The sequence below is a fragment of the Aquarana catesbeiana genome, linkage group LG03 (genome assembly GCF_042186555.1).
Source record: "Aquarana catesbeiana isolate 2022-GZ linkage group LG03, ASM4218655v1, whole genome shotgun sequence".
Classification (NCBI taxonomy): domain Eukaryota; kingdom Metazoa; phylum Chordata; class Amphibia; order Anura; family Ranidae; genus Aquarana; species Aquarana catesbeiana.
This window is the reverse complement of record NC_133326.1, coordinates 743,920,903-743,934,317: the sequence shown is the minus strand read 5'-3', so window position 1 is coordinate 743,934,317 and position 13,415 is coordinate 743,920,903. Positions and strand designations below refer to the sequence as shown.

At 55.5% G+C, this 13,415-nt stretch overlaps 2 protein-coding genes across 3 annotated transcripts in view; one reads left to right on the top strand and one right to left on the bottom strand.

Annotated features, from left to right (window-relative positions):
- Positions 1 to 3,498, bottom strand: part of LOC141133889 (monocarboxylate transporter 13-like) — a 51,433-nt gene extending 47,935 nt beyond the window's left edge. Inside the window, exons 1-2 of one of the 2 annotated variants that reach the window (XM_073623492.1) lie at positions 3,409 to 3,498; positions 138 to 213 (exon numbers count right to left, since the gene is read on the bottom strand). The gene's annotated coding sequence lies outside the window, so the exon portion shown is untranslated. Of the gene's footprint in view, positions 1 to 137; positions 214 to 3,305 lie in introns of both variants that reach the window. The other variant, XM_073623491.1, reaches the window with a different exon arrangement.
- A 307-nt stretch (positions 3,499 to 3,805) lies between these two features.
- Positions 3,806 to 13,415, top strand: part of TP53 (tumor protein p53) — a 34,233-nt gene continuing 24,623 nt past the window's right edge. The window contains exon 1 of the mRNA XM_073623488.1: positions 3,806 to 3,964. The gene's annotated coding sequence lies outside the window, so the exon portion shown is untranslated. The remainder of the gene's footprint in view (positions 3,965 to 13,415) is intronic.

The following is a 13,415-nucleotide window of genomic DNA, read 5'->3' as shown; positions in this document are numbered from 1 at the left end:
TCACCAATAAGATTCCGGGTATCAGTTGATTGGAGCATGAAGAAGGAAATTACTGACCCTCTGAGGACCGCCCCTGAGTAGGCTGGAGCTCACACACTGCCAATCAGGAGAAAGGATAACAAACTACTCAATCTCACCTCCTGTCACATGATCCCCGGTGATGGCTCCTCCCACATTGATCTCAGTGCTGGACGATGGAACACTGGAGGAGGCCTGAAAAAACACAGGAGAGTCAGTGCTGTATGGGGGCCACATGAATAAGCCCCACCCAATCCCCCTTCCCCCTCCTCTGGGTGATCTCTGTACATTGCAGGGATTGTTGCACATTCCTCCTTTTTTGATGAAATCCCTGTGTGTTTCTCTGTGTCCATGTGTAGAGTGAATAGGAGGAACTTTATAATTATCAATCAGCTGTGCACCTGCAGGGCTCTAATGGGGAATGTGGTGGGGTCTGCATCCCTTCAGATGTGATTTCCTATTGGGAGGATCTCCCCAAAAATGACATTTGTGTTGCAGGAGATGCACAAAATCTGACATGTATCTGGGAAAATCAGTCAGTCAATCACACAAGCAGGAAGTGACATATCTGGGGGCGGGGCTCTGTATACTATCCGTGTACACAGTGCCTCCAGGCGGTCATAATACAGGAAGTGACATATCTGGGGGCGGAGCATATTACAGGAAGTGACATATCTAGGGGCGGAGCATATTACAGGAAGTGACATATCTGGGGGCGGAGCATATTACAGGAAGTGACATATCTGGGGGGAGGGAGGGGTTCTGTATACCATCCTTGTACACAGCGCCTCCAGGGTGTCATATTACAGGAAGTGACATATCTGGGGGCGGGGTTCTGTATACCATCCGTGTACACAGTGCCTCCAGGGTGTCATATTACAGGAAGTGACATATCTGGGGGCGGGGTTCTGTATACCATCCGTGTACACATAGCCTCCAGGGGGTCATATTACAGGAAGTGACATATCTGGGGGCGGGGTTCTGTATACCATCCATGTACACAGCGCCTTCAGGGGGTCATATTACAGGAAGTGACATATCTGGGGGCGGGGTTCTGTATACCATCCGTGTACACAGCGCCTTCAGGGGGTCATATTACAGGAATTGACATATCTGGGGGCAGGGTTTTGTATACCATCTGTACACAGCACCTCCAGGGTGTCATATTACAGGAAGTGACATATCTGGGGGGAGGGAGGGGTTCTGTATACCATCTGTACACAGCACCTCCAGGGTGTCATATTACAGGAAGTGACATATCTGGAGGCGGGGTTCTGTATACCATCTGTACACAGCGCCTCCAGGGGGGTCATATTACAGGAAGTGACATATCTGGGGGCGGGGTTCTGTATACCATCCTTGTACACAGTGCCTCCAGGGGGTCATATTAGAGGAAGTGACATATCTGGGGGCGGGGTTCTGTATACCATCCGTGTACACATAGCCTCCAGGGGGTCATATTACAGGAAGTGACATATCTGGGGGCGGGGTTCTGTATACCATCCTTGTACACAGTGCCTCCAGGGGGTCATATTAGAGGAAGTGACATATCTGGGGGCGGGGTTCTGTATACCATCCCTGTACACATAGCCTCCAGGGGGTCATATTACAGGAAGTGACATATCTGGGGGCGGAGCACATTACAGGAAGTGACATATCTGGGGCGGGGTTATGAATACCATCTGTACACAGCGCCTCCAGGGTGTCATATTACAGGAAGTGACATATCTGGGGGCGGGGTTCTGTATACCATCTGTACACAGCGCCTCCAGGGTGTCATATTACAGGAAGTGATATATCTGGGGCGGGGTTCTGTATACCATCTGTACACAGCGCCTCCAGGGGGTCATATTACAGGAAGTAACATATCTGGGGGCGGGGTTCTGTATACCATCTGTACACAGCGCCTCCAGGGTGTCATATTACAGGAAGTGATATATCTGGGGCGGGGTTCTGTATACCATCTGTACACAGCGCCTCCAGGGGGTCATATTACAGGAAGTGACATATCTGGGGGCGGGGTTCTGTATACCATCTGTACACAGCGCCTCCAGGGGGTCATATTACAGGAAGTGACATATCTGGGGGCGGGGTTCTGTATACCATCCGTGTACACAGCGCCTCCAGGGGGTCATATTACAGGAAGTGACATATCTGGGGGCGGAGCATATTACAGGAAGTGACATATCTGGGGGCGGAGCATATTACAGGAAGTGACATATCTGGGGGCGGAGCATATTACAGGAAGTGACATCTGGGGGTGGAGCATATTACAGGAAGTGACATATCTGGGGGCGGAGCATATTACAGGAAGTGACATATCTGGGGGCGGAGCATATTACAGAAAGTGACATATCTGGGGGCGGAGCATATTACAGGAAGTGACATATCTGGGGGCGGAGCATATTACAGGAAGTGACATATCTGGGGGCGGGGTTATGAATACCATCTGTACACAGCGCCTCCAGGGGGTCATATTACAGGAAGTGACATATCTGGGGGGCGGGGTTCTGTATACCATCCGTGTACACAGCGCCTCCAGGGTGTCATATTACAGGAAGTGACATATCTGGGGGCGGGGTTCTGTATACCATCTGTACACAGCGCCTCCAGGGTGTCATATTACAGGAAGTGACATATCTGGGGGCGGGGTTCTGTATACCATCTGTACACAGCGCCTCCAGGGGGTCATATTACAGGAAGTGACATATCTGGGGGCGGGGTTCTGTATACCATCCGTGTACACAGCGCCTCCATGGGGTCATATTACAGGAAGTGACATATCTGGGGGCGGGGTTCTGTATACCATCCGTGTACACAGCGCCTCCATGGGGTCATATTACAGGAAGTGATATATCTGGGGCGGGGTTCTGTATACCATCCGTGTACACAGCGCCTCCAGGGGGTCATATTACAGGAAGTGACATATCTGGGGGCGGAGCATATTACAGGAAGTGACATATCTGGGGGCGGAGCATATTACAGAAAGTGACATATCTGGGGGCGGAGCATATTACAGGAAGTGACATATCTGGGGGCGGAGCATATTACAGAAAGTGACATATCTGGGGGCGGAGCATATTACAGGAAGTGACATATCTGGGGGCGGAGCATATTACAGGAAGTGAAGGAGAATGATTGTAAACATTCTATGAATGTGATTTGATATAATAATAAATTGTTATTGATTTGATATTTACTTCCAATGACAGTGGAGTTCCCCTTTAATCTGTGATTTGGGGGGGTGACTGATCAGGAAGATTCCTCCAATCATAGATCATTCATACCTCTCATATATCTCTTCTCTATATACACCTCTCCTCCTCCTCCTATCATATCTCTCGGTGGTGGTCGGTAGGTATTGGGGGATATCGGGGTGTCGGTAAGTACCGTATTATTAGGTCGCCTCGTGCCGGCTGTCAGTCCTCAGGTGCGGTGGGCGGGGATCCCGGTGATGTTTTTAAGTGGAGGGGGCGGGGTGAGGAGGAGGACGGGCGGTGATTGGCGGAGGTGTCATCTGACCTGGAAAGCAGTGTGCGTTCCACATGGGCGGAAGTGATTTGCGTTCCACAAGGGCGGAAGTGATTTGCGTTCCACAAGGGCGGAAGTGTTGTGCGTCCCAGAGGGCGGAAGTGATTTGCGTCCCAGAGGGCGGAAGTGGTTTGCGTTCCACAGGGGCGGAAGTGATTTGCGTTCCACAGGGGCGGAAGTATTGTGCGTCCCAGAGGGCGGAAGTGATTTGCGTCCCAGAGGGCGGAAGTGGTTTGCGTTCCACAGGGGCGGAAGTGGTAGGTTGTGGGCGGGGTGTTGTAGTGTATGAGGAGTGGAGGATTGTGGGGAAGGGGATTCCCCGACACGAGGAGGTAGAGGGAGAGTGGAGGAGACGGGAAGACTCCGATCCATCGATCTGTAGAGCCCACAGACTGACCGAGAGACTCATACCGGGGTGAGTGTACCGGAGAGGGGCGGGACCATAATAATAACATTGGTGTGTGATGGGGGGCGGTCCTCTGTACTCCCCTCACCCACCCTCTCATATATCGGAGCTCCCCCCCCTCCCCCATATATCGGAGCTCCCCCCCTCCCCCATATATCGGGGCTCCCCCCCTCCCCCATATATCGGGGTCCCCCCCTCCCCCACTAATATCACACAGAGATAATCCTTATATATCAATCAGAAGAGGGAGGGGCGGGGCTTGTCAGTGGATGTGGGAGGAGTCTGTAGAATGTCTTTCCTCTCATTGGGTGTCAATCATCGCGTCACATGTGGGCGTCACCTATACAAATATGACCTTTTAGGACTCCTCCTCTCAAGTCATAACTCCTCCCACTGCTGGTGTCAGGACAGGGGGCGTTGTCTGTGTACAGCCCCTCCCACCAGCCATCATCTGCCTCTATTGTATAGAGAAGAACAGAGACCTAGAGAGGGGGGAGGGGAGGAGGGGGCGGGGTTATATAAATATGGTGGATATCCAATAAAATGTAATTTCTTCATAAATGTATTCTACTGACAGTGACCCCTCCCCCCCATCATCTTCATATCTTTATACTGTTGGTGGGACCCCTGTGCTGTTGGTGGGACCCCTGTGCTGTTGGTGGGACCCCTGTGCTGTTGGGGAGACCCCTGTGTTGACTATACTATTGGTGGGACCCCTGTGCTGTTGAGGGACTATATTGTTGGGGACCCCTGTGCTGTTGGACTATACTGTTGGGGGGACCCCTCTGATGTTGGGGAGACCCCTCTGCTGTTGGAACCCCTGTGCTGTTGGGGGGGACCCCTGTGCTGTTGAGGGACTATATTGTTGGGGACCCCTGTGCTGTTGGACTATACTGTTGGGGAGGACCCCTGTGCTGTTGGGGAGGACCCCTGTGCTGTTGGGGGGGACCCCTGTGCTGTTGGGGGGACCCCTGTGCTGTTGGGGGGACCCCTGTGCTGTTGGGTGGGACCCCTGTGCTGTTGGGTGGGACCCCTGTGCTGTTGGGTGGGACCCCTGTGCTGTTGGGTGGGACCCCTGTGCTGTTGGTGGGACCCCTGTGCTGTTGGTGGGACCCCTGTGCTGACTATACTATTGGTGGGACCCCTGTGCTGTTGGGGAGACCCCTGTGCTGTTGGACTATACTGTTGGGGGGACCCCTCTGATGTTGGGGAGACCCCTCTGCTGTTGGAACTCCTGTGCTGTTGGGGGGGACCCCTGTGCTGTTGGGGAGGACCCCTGTGCTGTTGGGGGGACCCCTGTGCTGTTGGGGGGACCCCTGTGCTGTTGGGGGGACTATGTTGTTAGGGGAGACCCCTGTGCTGTTGGGACCCCTGTGTTGTTGACTATACTATTGGTGGGACCCCTGTGGTGTTGAGGGGACTATACTGTTGGGATTATACTATTGGGGGTCTATACTGTTGGGAGGACCCCTGTACTGTTGGGGGGACCCCCGTACTGTTGGGGGGAGGACCCCCGTATTATCGGGGGGGGGGGGGGGGCCCTGTATTATCGGGGGGGGGGCCCCTGTATTATCGGGGAGGACCCCTGTATTATCGGGAGGACCCTTGTACTGTTGGGGGGGCCCCTGTATTATCGGGAGGACCCCTGTACTGTTGGGAGGACCCCTGTATTATCGGGGGGGGGCCCCTGTATTATCGGGGAGGACCCCTGTATTATCGGGAGGACCCTTGTACTGTTGGGGGGGCCCCTGTATTATCGGGAGGACCCCTGTACTGTTGGGAGGACCCCTGTATTATCGGGAGGACCCCTGTACTGTTGGGAGGACCCCTGTATTATCGGGAGGACCCCTGTACTGTTGGGGGAGGAGGACCCCTGTACTGTTGGGGGAGGAGGACCCCTGTACTGTTGGGAGGACCCCTGTACTGTTGGGAGGACCCCTGTACTGTTGGGAGGACCCCTGTACTGTTGGGGGGGCCCCTGTATTATCGGGGGGGGGGCCCTGTATTATCGGGAGGACCCCTGTACTGTTGGGAGGACCCCTGTACTGTTGGGAGGACCCCTGTACTGTTGGGAGGACCCCTGTACTGTTGGGAGGACCCCTGTACTGTTGGGAGGACCCTTGTATTATCGGGAGGACCCCTGTATTATCGGGGGGCACCTGTATTAGGGGGACCCCTGTACTGTTGGGAGGACCCCTGTACTGTTGGGGGGACCCCTGTATTATCGGGGGGCCCCTGTACTGTTGGGGGGGCCCCTGTATTGTTGGGGGGCCCCTGTATTGTTGGGGGGGCCCTGTATTGTTGGGGGGGCCCTGTATTGTTGGGGGGACCCCTGTATTGTTGGGAGGACCCTGTACTGTTGGGGGGACCCCTGTATTATTGGGAGGACCCCTGTATTATTGGGGGGGGGCCCTGTATTATTGGGAGGACCCCTGTATTGTTGGGGGGGCCCCTGTATTGTTGGGGGGGCCCCTGTATTGTTGGGGGGGCCCCTGTATTGTTGGGGGGGGCCCCTGTATTGTTGGGGGGGGGCCCTGTATTGTTGGGGGGGGGCCCTGTATTGTTGGGGGGGGGCCCTGTATTGTTGGGGGGGGCCCCTGTATTGTTGTTGGGGGCCCCTGTATTGTTGTTGGGGGCCCCTGTATTGTTGGGGGGACCCCTGTATTGTTGGGGGGACCCCTGTATTATTGGGAGGACCCCTGTATTATTGGGGGGGGGCCTGTATTATCGGGAGGACCCCTGTACTGTTGGGGGGGACCCCTGTACTGTTGGGAGGACCCCTGTATTATCGGGAGGACCCCTGTATTATCGGGAGGACCCCTGTACTGTTGGGAGGACCCCTGTACTGTTGGGAGGACCCCTGTACTGTTGGGAGGACCCCTGTACTGTTGGGGGGGCCCCTGTATTATCGGGAGGACCCCTGTACTGTTGGGAGGACCCCTGTACTGTTGGGAGGACCCCTGTACTGTTGGGAGGACCCCTGTACTGTTGGGAGGACCCCTGTACTGTTGGGAGGACCCCTGTACTGTTGGGAGGACCCCTGTATTGTCGGGAGGACCCCTGTACTGTCGGGAGGACCCCTGTACTGTCGGGAGGACCCCTGTACTGTTGGGAGGACCCCTGTACTGTTGGGAGGACCCCTGTACTGTTGGGAGGACCCCTGTACTGTTGGGAGGACCCCTGTACTGTTGGGGGGGCCCCTGTATTATCGGGGGGGCCCCTGTATTATCGGGAGGACCCCTGTACTGTTGGGAGGACCCCTGTATTATCGGGAGGACCCCTGTATTATCGGGAGGACCCCTGTACTGTTGGGAGGACCCCTGTACTGTTGGGAGGACCCCTGTACTGTTGGGAGGACCCCTGTACTGTTGGGAGGACCCCTGTACTGTTGGGAGGACCCCTGTACTGTTGGGAGGACCCCTGTACTGTTGGGGGGGCCCCTGTATTATCGGGAGGACCCCTGTACTGTCGGGAGGACCCCTGTACTGTTGGGAGGACCCCTGTACTGTTGGGAGGACCCCTGTACTGTTGGGAGGACCCCTGTACTGTTGGGAGGACCCCTGTACTGTTGGGAGGACCCCTGTACTGTTGGGAGGACCCCTGTACTGTTGGGAGGACCCCTGTATTATCGGGAGGACCCCTGTATTATCGGGAGGACCCCTGTATTATCGGGAGGACCCCTGTATTATCGGGAGGACCCCTGTATTATCGGGAGGACCCCTGTACTGTTGGGAGGACCCCTGTACTGTTGGGAGGACCCCTGTACTGTTGGGGGGGCCCCTGTATTATCGGGGGGGCCCCTGTACTGTTGGGGGAGGAGGACCCCTGTATTATCGGGAGGACCCCTGTACTGTTGGGAGGACCCCTGTACTGTTGGGAGGACCCCTGTACTGTTGGGGGGGGCCCCTGTATTATCGGGAGGGCCCCTGTACTGTTGGGGGGGCCCCTGTGTTATCGGGGGGGCCCCTGTATTATCGGGAGGGCCCCTGTACTGTTGGGGGGGCCCCTGTATTATCGGGAGGACCCCTGTACTGTTGGGGGGACCCCTGTACTGTTGGGGGGACCCCTGTACTGTTGGGAGGACCCCTGTATTATCGGAAGGGCCCCTGTATTGTTGGGAGGAGGGCCCCTGTATTGTTGGAGGGCCCCTGTATTGTTGGAGGGCCCCTGTATTATCGGGAGGACCCCTGTATTATCGGGAGGACCCCTGTATTATCGGGAGGACCCCTGTATTATCGGGAGGACCCCTGTATTATCGGGAGGACCCCTGTATTGTCGGGAGGACGGCCCCTGTATTATCGGGAGGACCCCTGTATTGTTGGAGGGCCCCTGTATTATCGGGAGGACCCCTGTATTATCGGGAGGACCCCTGTATTGTCGGGAGGACCCCTGTACTGTCGGGAGGACCCCTGTACTGTCGGGAGGACCCCTGTATTATCGGGGGGGCCCCTGTACTGTTGGGGGGGCCCCTGTATTATCGGGAGGACCCCTGTATTATCGGGAGGACCCCTGTATTGTTGGGAGGACCCCTGTATTGTTGGGAGGACCCCTGTACTGTTGGGGGAGGAGGGCCCCTGTATTGTCGGGGGGGCCCCTGTATTGTCGGGAGGGCCCCTGTATTATCGGGGGGCCCCTGTACTGTTGGGGGGACCCCTGTATTGTCGGGAGGACCCCTGTATTGTCGGGTGGACCCCTGTATTATCGGGGGGACCCCTGTATTGTCGGGAGGACCCCTGTATTGTCGGGAGGACCCCTGTACTGTTGGGAGGAGGACCCCTGTATTGTCGGGAGGACCCCTGTATTGTCGGGGGGACCCCTGTATTGTCGGGAGGACCCCTGTACTGTTGGGAGGAGGACCCCTGTATTGTCGGGAGGACCCCTGTATTGTCGGGGGGACCCCTGTATTGTCGGGAGGAGGGCCCCTGTATTGTCGGGAGGAGGGCCCCTGTATTGTCGGGAGGACCCCTGTATTGTCGGGAGGACCCCTGTACTGTTGGGAGGACCCCTGTATTATCGGAAGGACCCCTGTATTGTTGGGAGGAGGGCCCCTGTATTGTTGGAGGGCCCCTGTATTATCGGGAGGGCCCCTGTATTATCGGGAGGACCCCTGTATTATCGGGAGGACCCCTGTATTATCGGGAGGACCCCTGTATTATCGGGAGGACCCCTGTATTATCGGGAGGACCCCTGTATTATCGGGAGGACCCCTGTATTATCGGGAGGACCCCTGTATTGTCGGGAGGACGGCCCCTGTATTATCGGGAGGACCCCTGTATTGTCGGAGGACCCCTGTATTATCGGGGGGACCCCTGTATTATCGGGAGGACCCCTGTATTATCGGGGGGGCCCTGTATTGTCGGGAGGACCCCTGTACTGTTGGGGGGCCCCTGTATTATCGGGAGGACCCCTGTATTATCGGAGGACCCCTGTATTATCGGGGGGACCCTGTATTATCGGGAGGACCCCTGTATTATCGGGGGGGCCCTGTATTGTCGGGAGGACCCCTGTACTGTTGGGGGGCCCCTGTATTATCGGGAGGACCCCTGTATTGTCGGGAGGACCCCTGTATTGTCGGGAGGACCCCTGTACTGTCGGGAGGACCCCTGTACTGTCGGGAGGACCCCTGTACTGTCGGGAGGACCCCTGTACTGTCGGGAGGACCCCTGTATTATCGGGGGGGCCCCTGTACTGTTGGGGGGGCCCCTGTATTGTTGGGAGGACCCCTGTATTGTTGGGAGGACCCCTGTACTGTTGGGGGAGGAGGGCCCCTGTATTGTCGGGGGGGCCCCTGTATTGTCGGGAGGGCCCCTGTATTATCGGGGGGCCCCTGTACTGTTGGGTGGACCCCTGTATTGTCGGGAGGACCCCTGTATTGTCGGGAGGACCCCTGTATTGTCGGGTGGACCCCTGTATTATCGGGGGGACCCCTGTATTGTCGGGAGGACCCCTGTATTGTCGGGAGGACCCCTGTATTGTCGGGAGGACCCCTGTATTGTCGGGAGGACCCCTGTATTGTCGGGGGGACCCCTGTATTGTCGGGAGGACCCCTGTACTGTTGGGAGGAGGACCCCTGTATTGTCGGGAGGACCCCTGTATTGTCGGGGGGACCCCTGTATTGTCGGGAGGACCCCTGTATTGTCGGGAGGACCCCTGTATTGTCGGGAGGACCCCTGTATTGTTGGGGGGACCCCTGTATTGTCGGGAGGACCCCTGTACTGTTGGGAGGACCCCTGTATTGTCGGGGGGACCCCTGTATTGTCGGGGGGACCCCTGTATTGTCGGGAGGACCCCTGTATTGTCGGGAGGACCCCTGTATTGTCGGGAGGACCCCTGTACTGTTGGGAGGGCCCCTGTATTATCGGGGGGCCCCTGTACTGTTGGGAGGAGGGCCCCTGTATTATCGGGAGGGCCCCTGTATTATCGGGAGGACCCCTGTATTGTTGGGAGGACCCCTGTATTGTTGGGAGGGCCCCTGTATTATCGGGAGGGCCCCTGTATTATCGGGGTCCGGTCGGAGTATTTCTGATCTCTCGGGGATTACAGAGAATGGAGGGAGAGGAGAAAATATCCAGTGAGCGGCAGTGTGGAATGTCAGATGATATAAAGGGGTCCGTCCCTCTACTAGGAAGGGGGTCTAATAATAATAATAAAGGGGGCGGGGAGTGTATAGAGGGAACAATTGGCTGATGTCCTCCCTGTCTGGCCAATCACAGCTCAGCGGGGGAGGGGCATACCTCGGTGTACAATGGCAGCCCATGGGGGGAGGAGTCGGCACATCGGAGGATTTGATTGGAGGAGATATTCTGAGATCTTTGGGCTCCGCCTCCAGAGACAGATTTCAATCTACACCCCGCCCCCTTCCCTGTGTGTGGGAGTGACCTATTCCTGAGCTCCTCCCCCTGTACAGTCCTCCGCCTGTCTAATGAGCCAATCACAGGAGAGTCAGACTCCTCCCTCCCGGCATGGGTGTAATAGATGGGGGCGGAGTCATCTGTTTTCCCTCCCCCGAGATCTATCTGAACGACCAATCACAACAGATTCCCCTCCTAGTGCTGTGATTGGTTCCTATCACTGGGGGGGGGAGGGTAACACCCCAATATCCTATGACTACAATATATGGGGGGCGGAGTCATGTCTCCCCGCCCTCCTGTGTGAGGAGCCAATCACACACAAATCAGACTCCTCCCCCTACTTGGTATGACTGGGCGGGGCCTCGGAGCTCAGTGCTCTATCCCCGCCCCCTCTCTCCAGGCGGTGTTGGGGGAGGGGATTTTTCTAATGCCAATATTATGTATGGGGGGGGGGCTCGCTGTGCTCGGTATTGGGGGAGGAGCTCGGCATTGGGGGCGTGGCGAGTCACGGTGAAATCGCTTCTCACGGCGCTCAGCCCGGTTCGTGTTTATCCCGTTGCGGTGACGTACTTCCGGCTCACTTCCGGGTTCGGCTCGACGCTTTCTGTTCTCAGTTCCAACGTGGAGGTTCCGCCCCCCCCGCGCACGTTGCCATGGTGATGACGTCCCTTTCGCATAACTGTTACTCTCCCCCCTCCCCCTTTAGTCACCCGATGGTACAGCCCGGCCCATTCAGGATTATACGGTGGGAGAGACCACTGCAGGAGAATAGGGGGGGATCTGATCCTAAAATGTGTATAGAGGAATCTACGGGACGTACAGAAAGGAATGTCCATAGAGAATAATGGAATAAAAACCATTCAATTAATGACAGTCTTTACAGTCTATATCAAATTAATGTTTTTGCAAACCTAAATAAGTAGTAAAGTCCAGCAATCAAACCCCAGACCATAAAATACTAAAAACAGCGATAAAAAAAGTGTCACAGAAAGTGTCCAAAACACAAATGTGAGTCTCTCTATGTAGAAGGTAAAATCTTTGATGTCCGAGCGCCTTTCACCAGAAAACGTATTCCACCACGTGATGTACACTCCTACAGGGGTCAAACTCACCAGATAGAGGGCATATTCCACCACGTGATGTACACTCCCCCAGGGGGTCAAACTCACCAGATAGAAGACGTATTCCACCATGTGATGTACAATCCTCCAGGGGATCAAACTCACCAGATAGAAGACGTATTCCACCACGTGATGTACACTCCTACAGGGGGTCAAACCCACCAGATAGAGGGCATATTCCACCACGTGATGTACACTCCCCCAGGGGGAAAACTCACCAGATAGAAGACGTATTCCACCATGTGATGTACAATCCTCCAGGGGATCAAACTCACCAGATAAAAGGCGTATTCCACCACGTGATGTACACTCCTCCAGGGGGAAAACTCGCCAGATAGAGGGCATATTCCACCACGTGATGTACACTCCTACAGGGGGTCAAACCCACCAGATAGAGGGCATATTCCACCACGTGATGTACACTCCCCCAGGGGGAAAACTCACCAGATAGAAGACGTATTCCACCATGTGATGTACAATCCTCCAGGGGGTCAAACTCACCAGATAGAAGACGTATTCCACCACGTGATGTACACTCCTCCAGGGGGAAAACTCACCAGATAGAAGACGTATTCCACCATGTGATGTACAATCCTCCAGGGGGTCAAACTCACCAGATAAAAGGCGTATTCCACCACGTGATGTACACTCCTCCAGGGGGAAAACTCGCCAGATAGAGGGCATATTCCACCACGTGATGTACACTCCTACAGGGGGTCAAACCCACCAGATAGAGGGCATATTCCACCACGTGATGTACACTCCCCCAGGGGGAAAACTCACCAGATAGAAGACGTATTCCACCATGTGATGTACACTCCTCCAGGGGGTCAAACTCACCAGATAGAAGACGTATTCCACCACGTGATGTACACTCCTACAGGGGGTCAAACCCACCAGATAGAGGGCATATTCCACCACGTGATGTACACTCCCCCAGGGGGAAAACTCACCAGATAGAAATCGTATTCCACCATGTGATGTACAATCCTCCAGGGGGTCAAACTCACCAGATAGAAGACGTATTCCACCACGTGATGTACACTCCTCCAGGGGGAAAACTCACCAGATAGAAGACGTATTCCACCATGTGATGTACAATCCTCCAGGGGGTCAAACTCACCAGATAGAAGACGTATTCCACCACGTGATGTACACTCCCCCAGGGGGTCAAACTCACCAGATAGAAGACGTATTCCACCATGTGATGTACAATCCTCCAGGGGATCAAACTCACCAGATAGAAGACGTATTCCACCACGTGATGTACACTCCTACAGGGGGTCAAACCCACCAGATAGAGGGCATATTCCACCACGTGATGTACACTCCCCCAGGGGGAAAACTCACCAGATAGAAGACGTATTCCACCATGTGATGTACAATCCTCCAGGGGGTCAAACTCACCAGATAGAAGACGTATTCCACCACGTGATGTACACTCCTCCAGGGGGAAAACTCACCAGATAGAAGACGTATTCCACCATG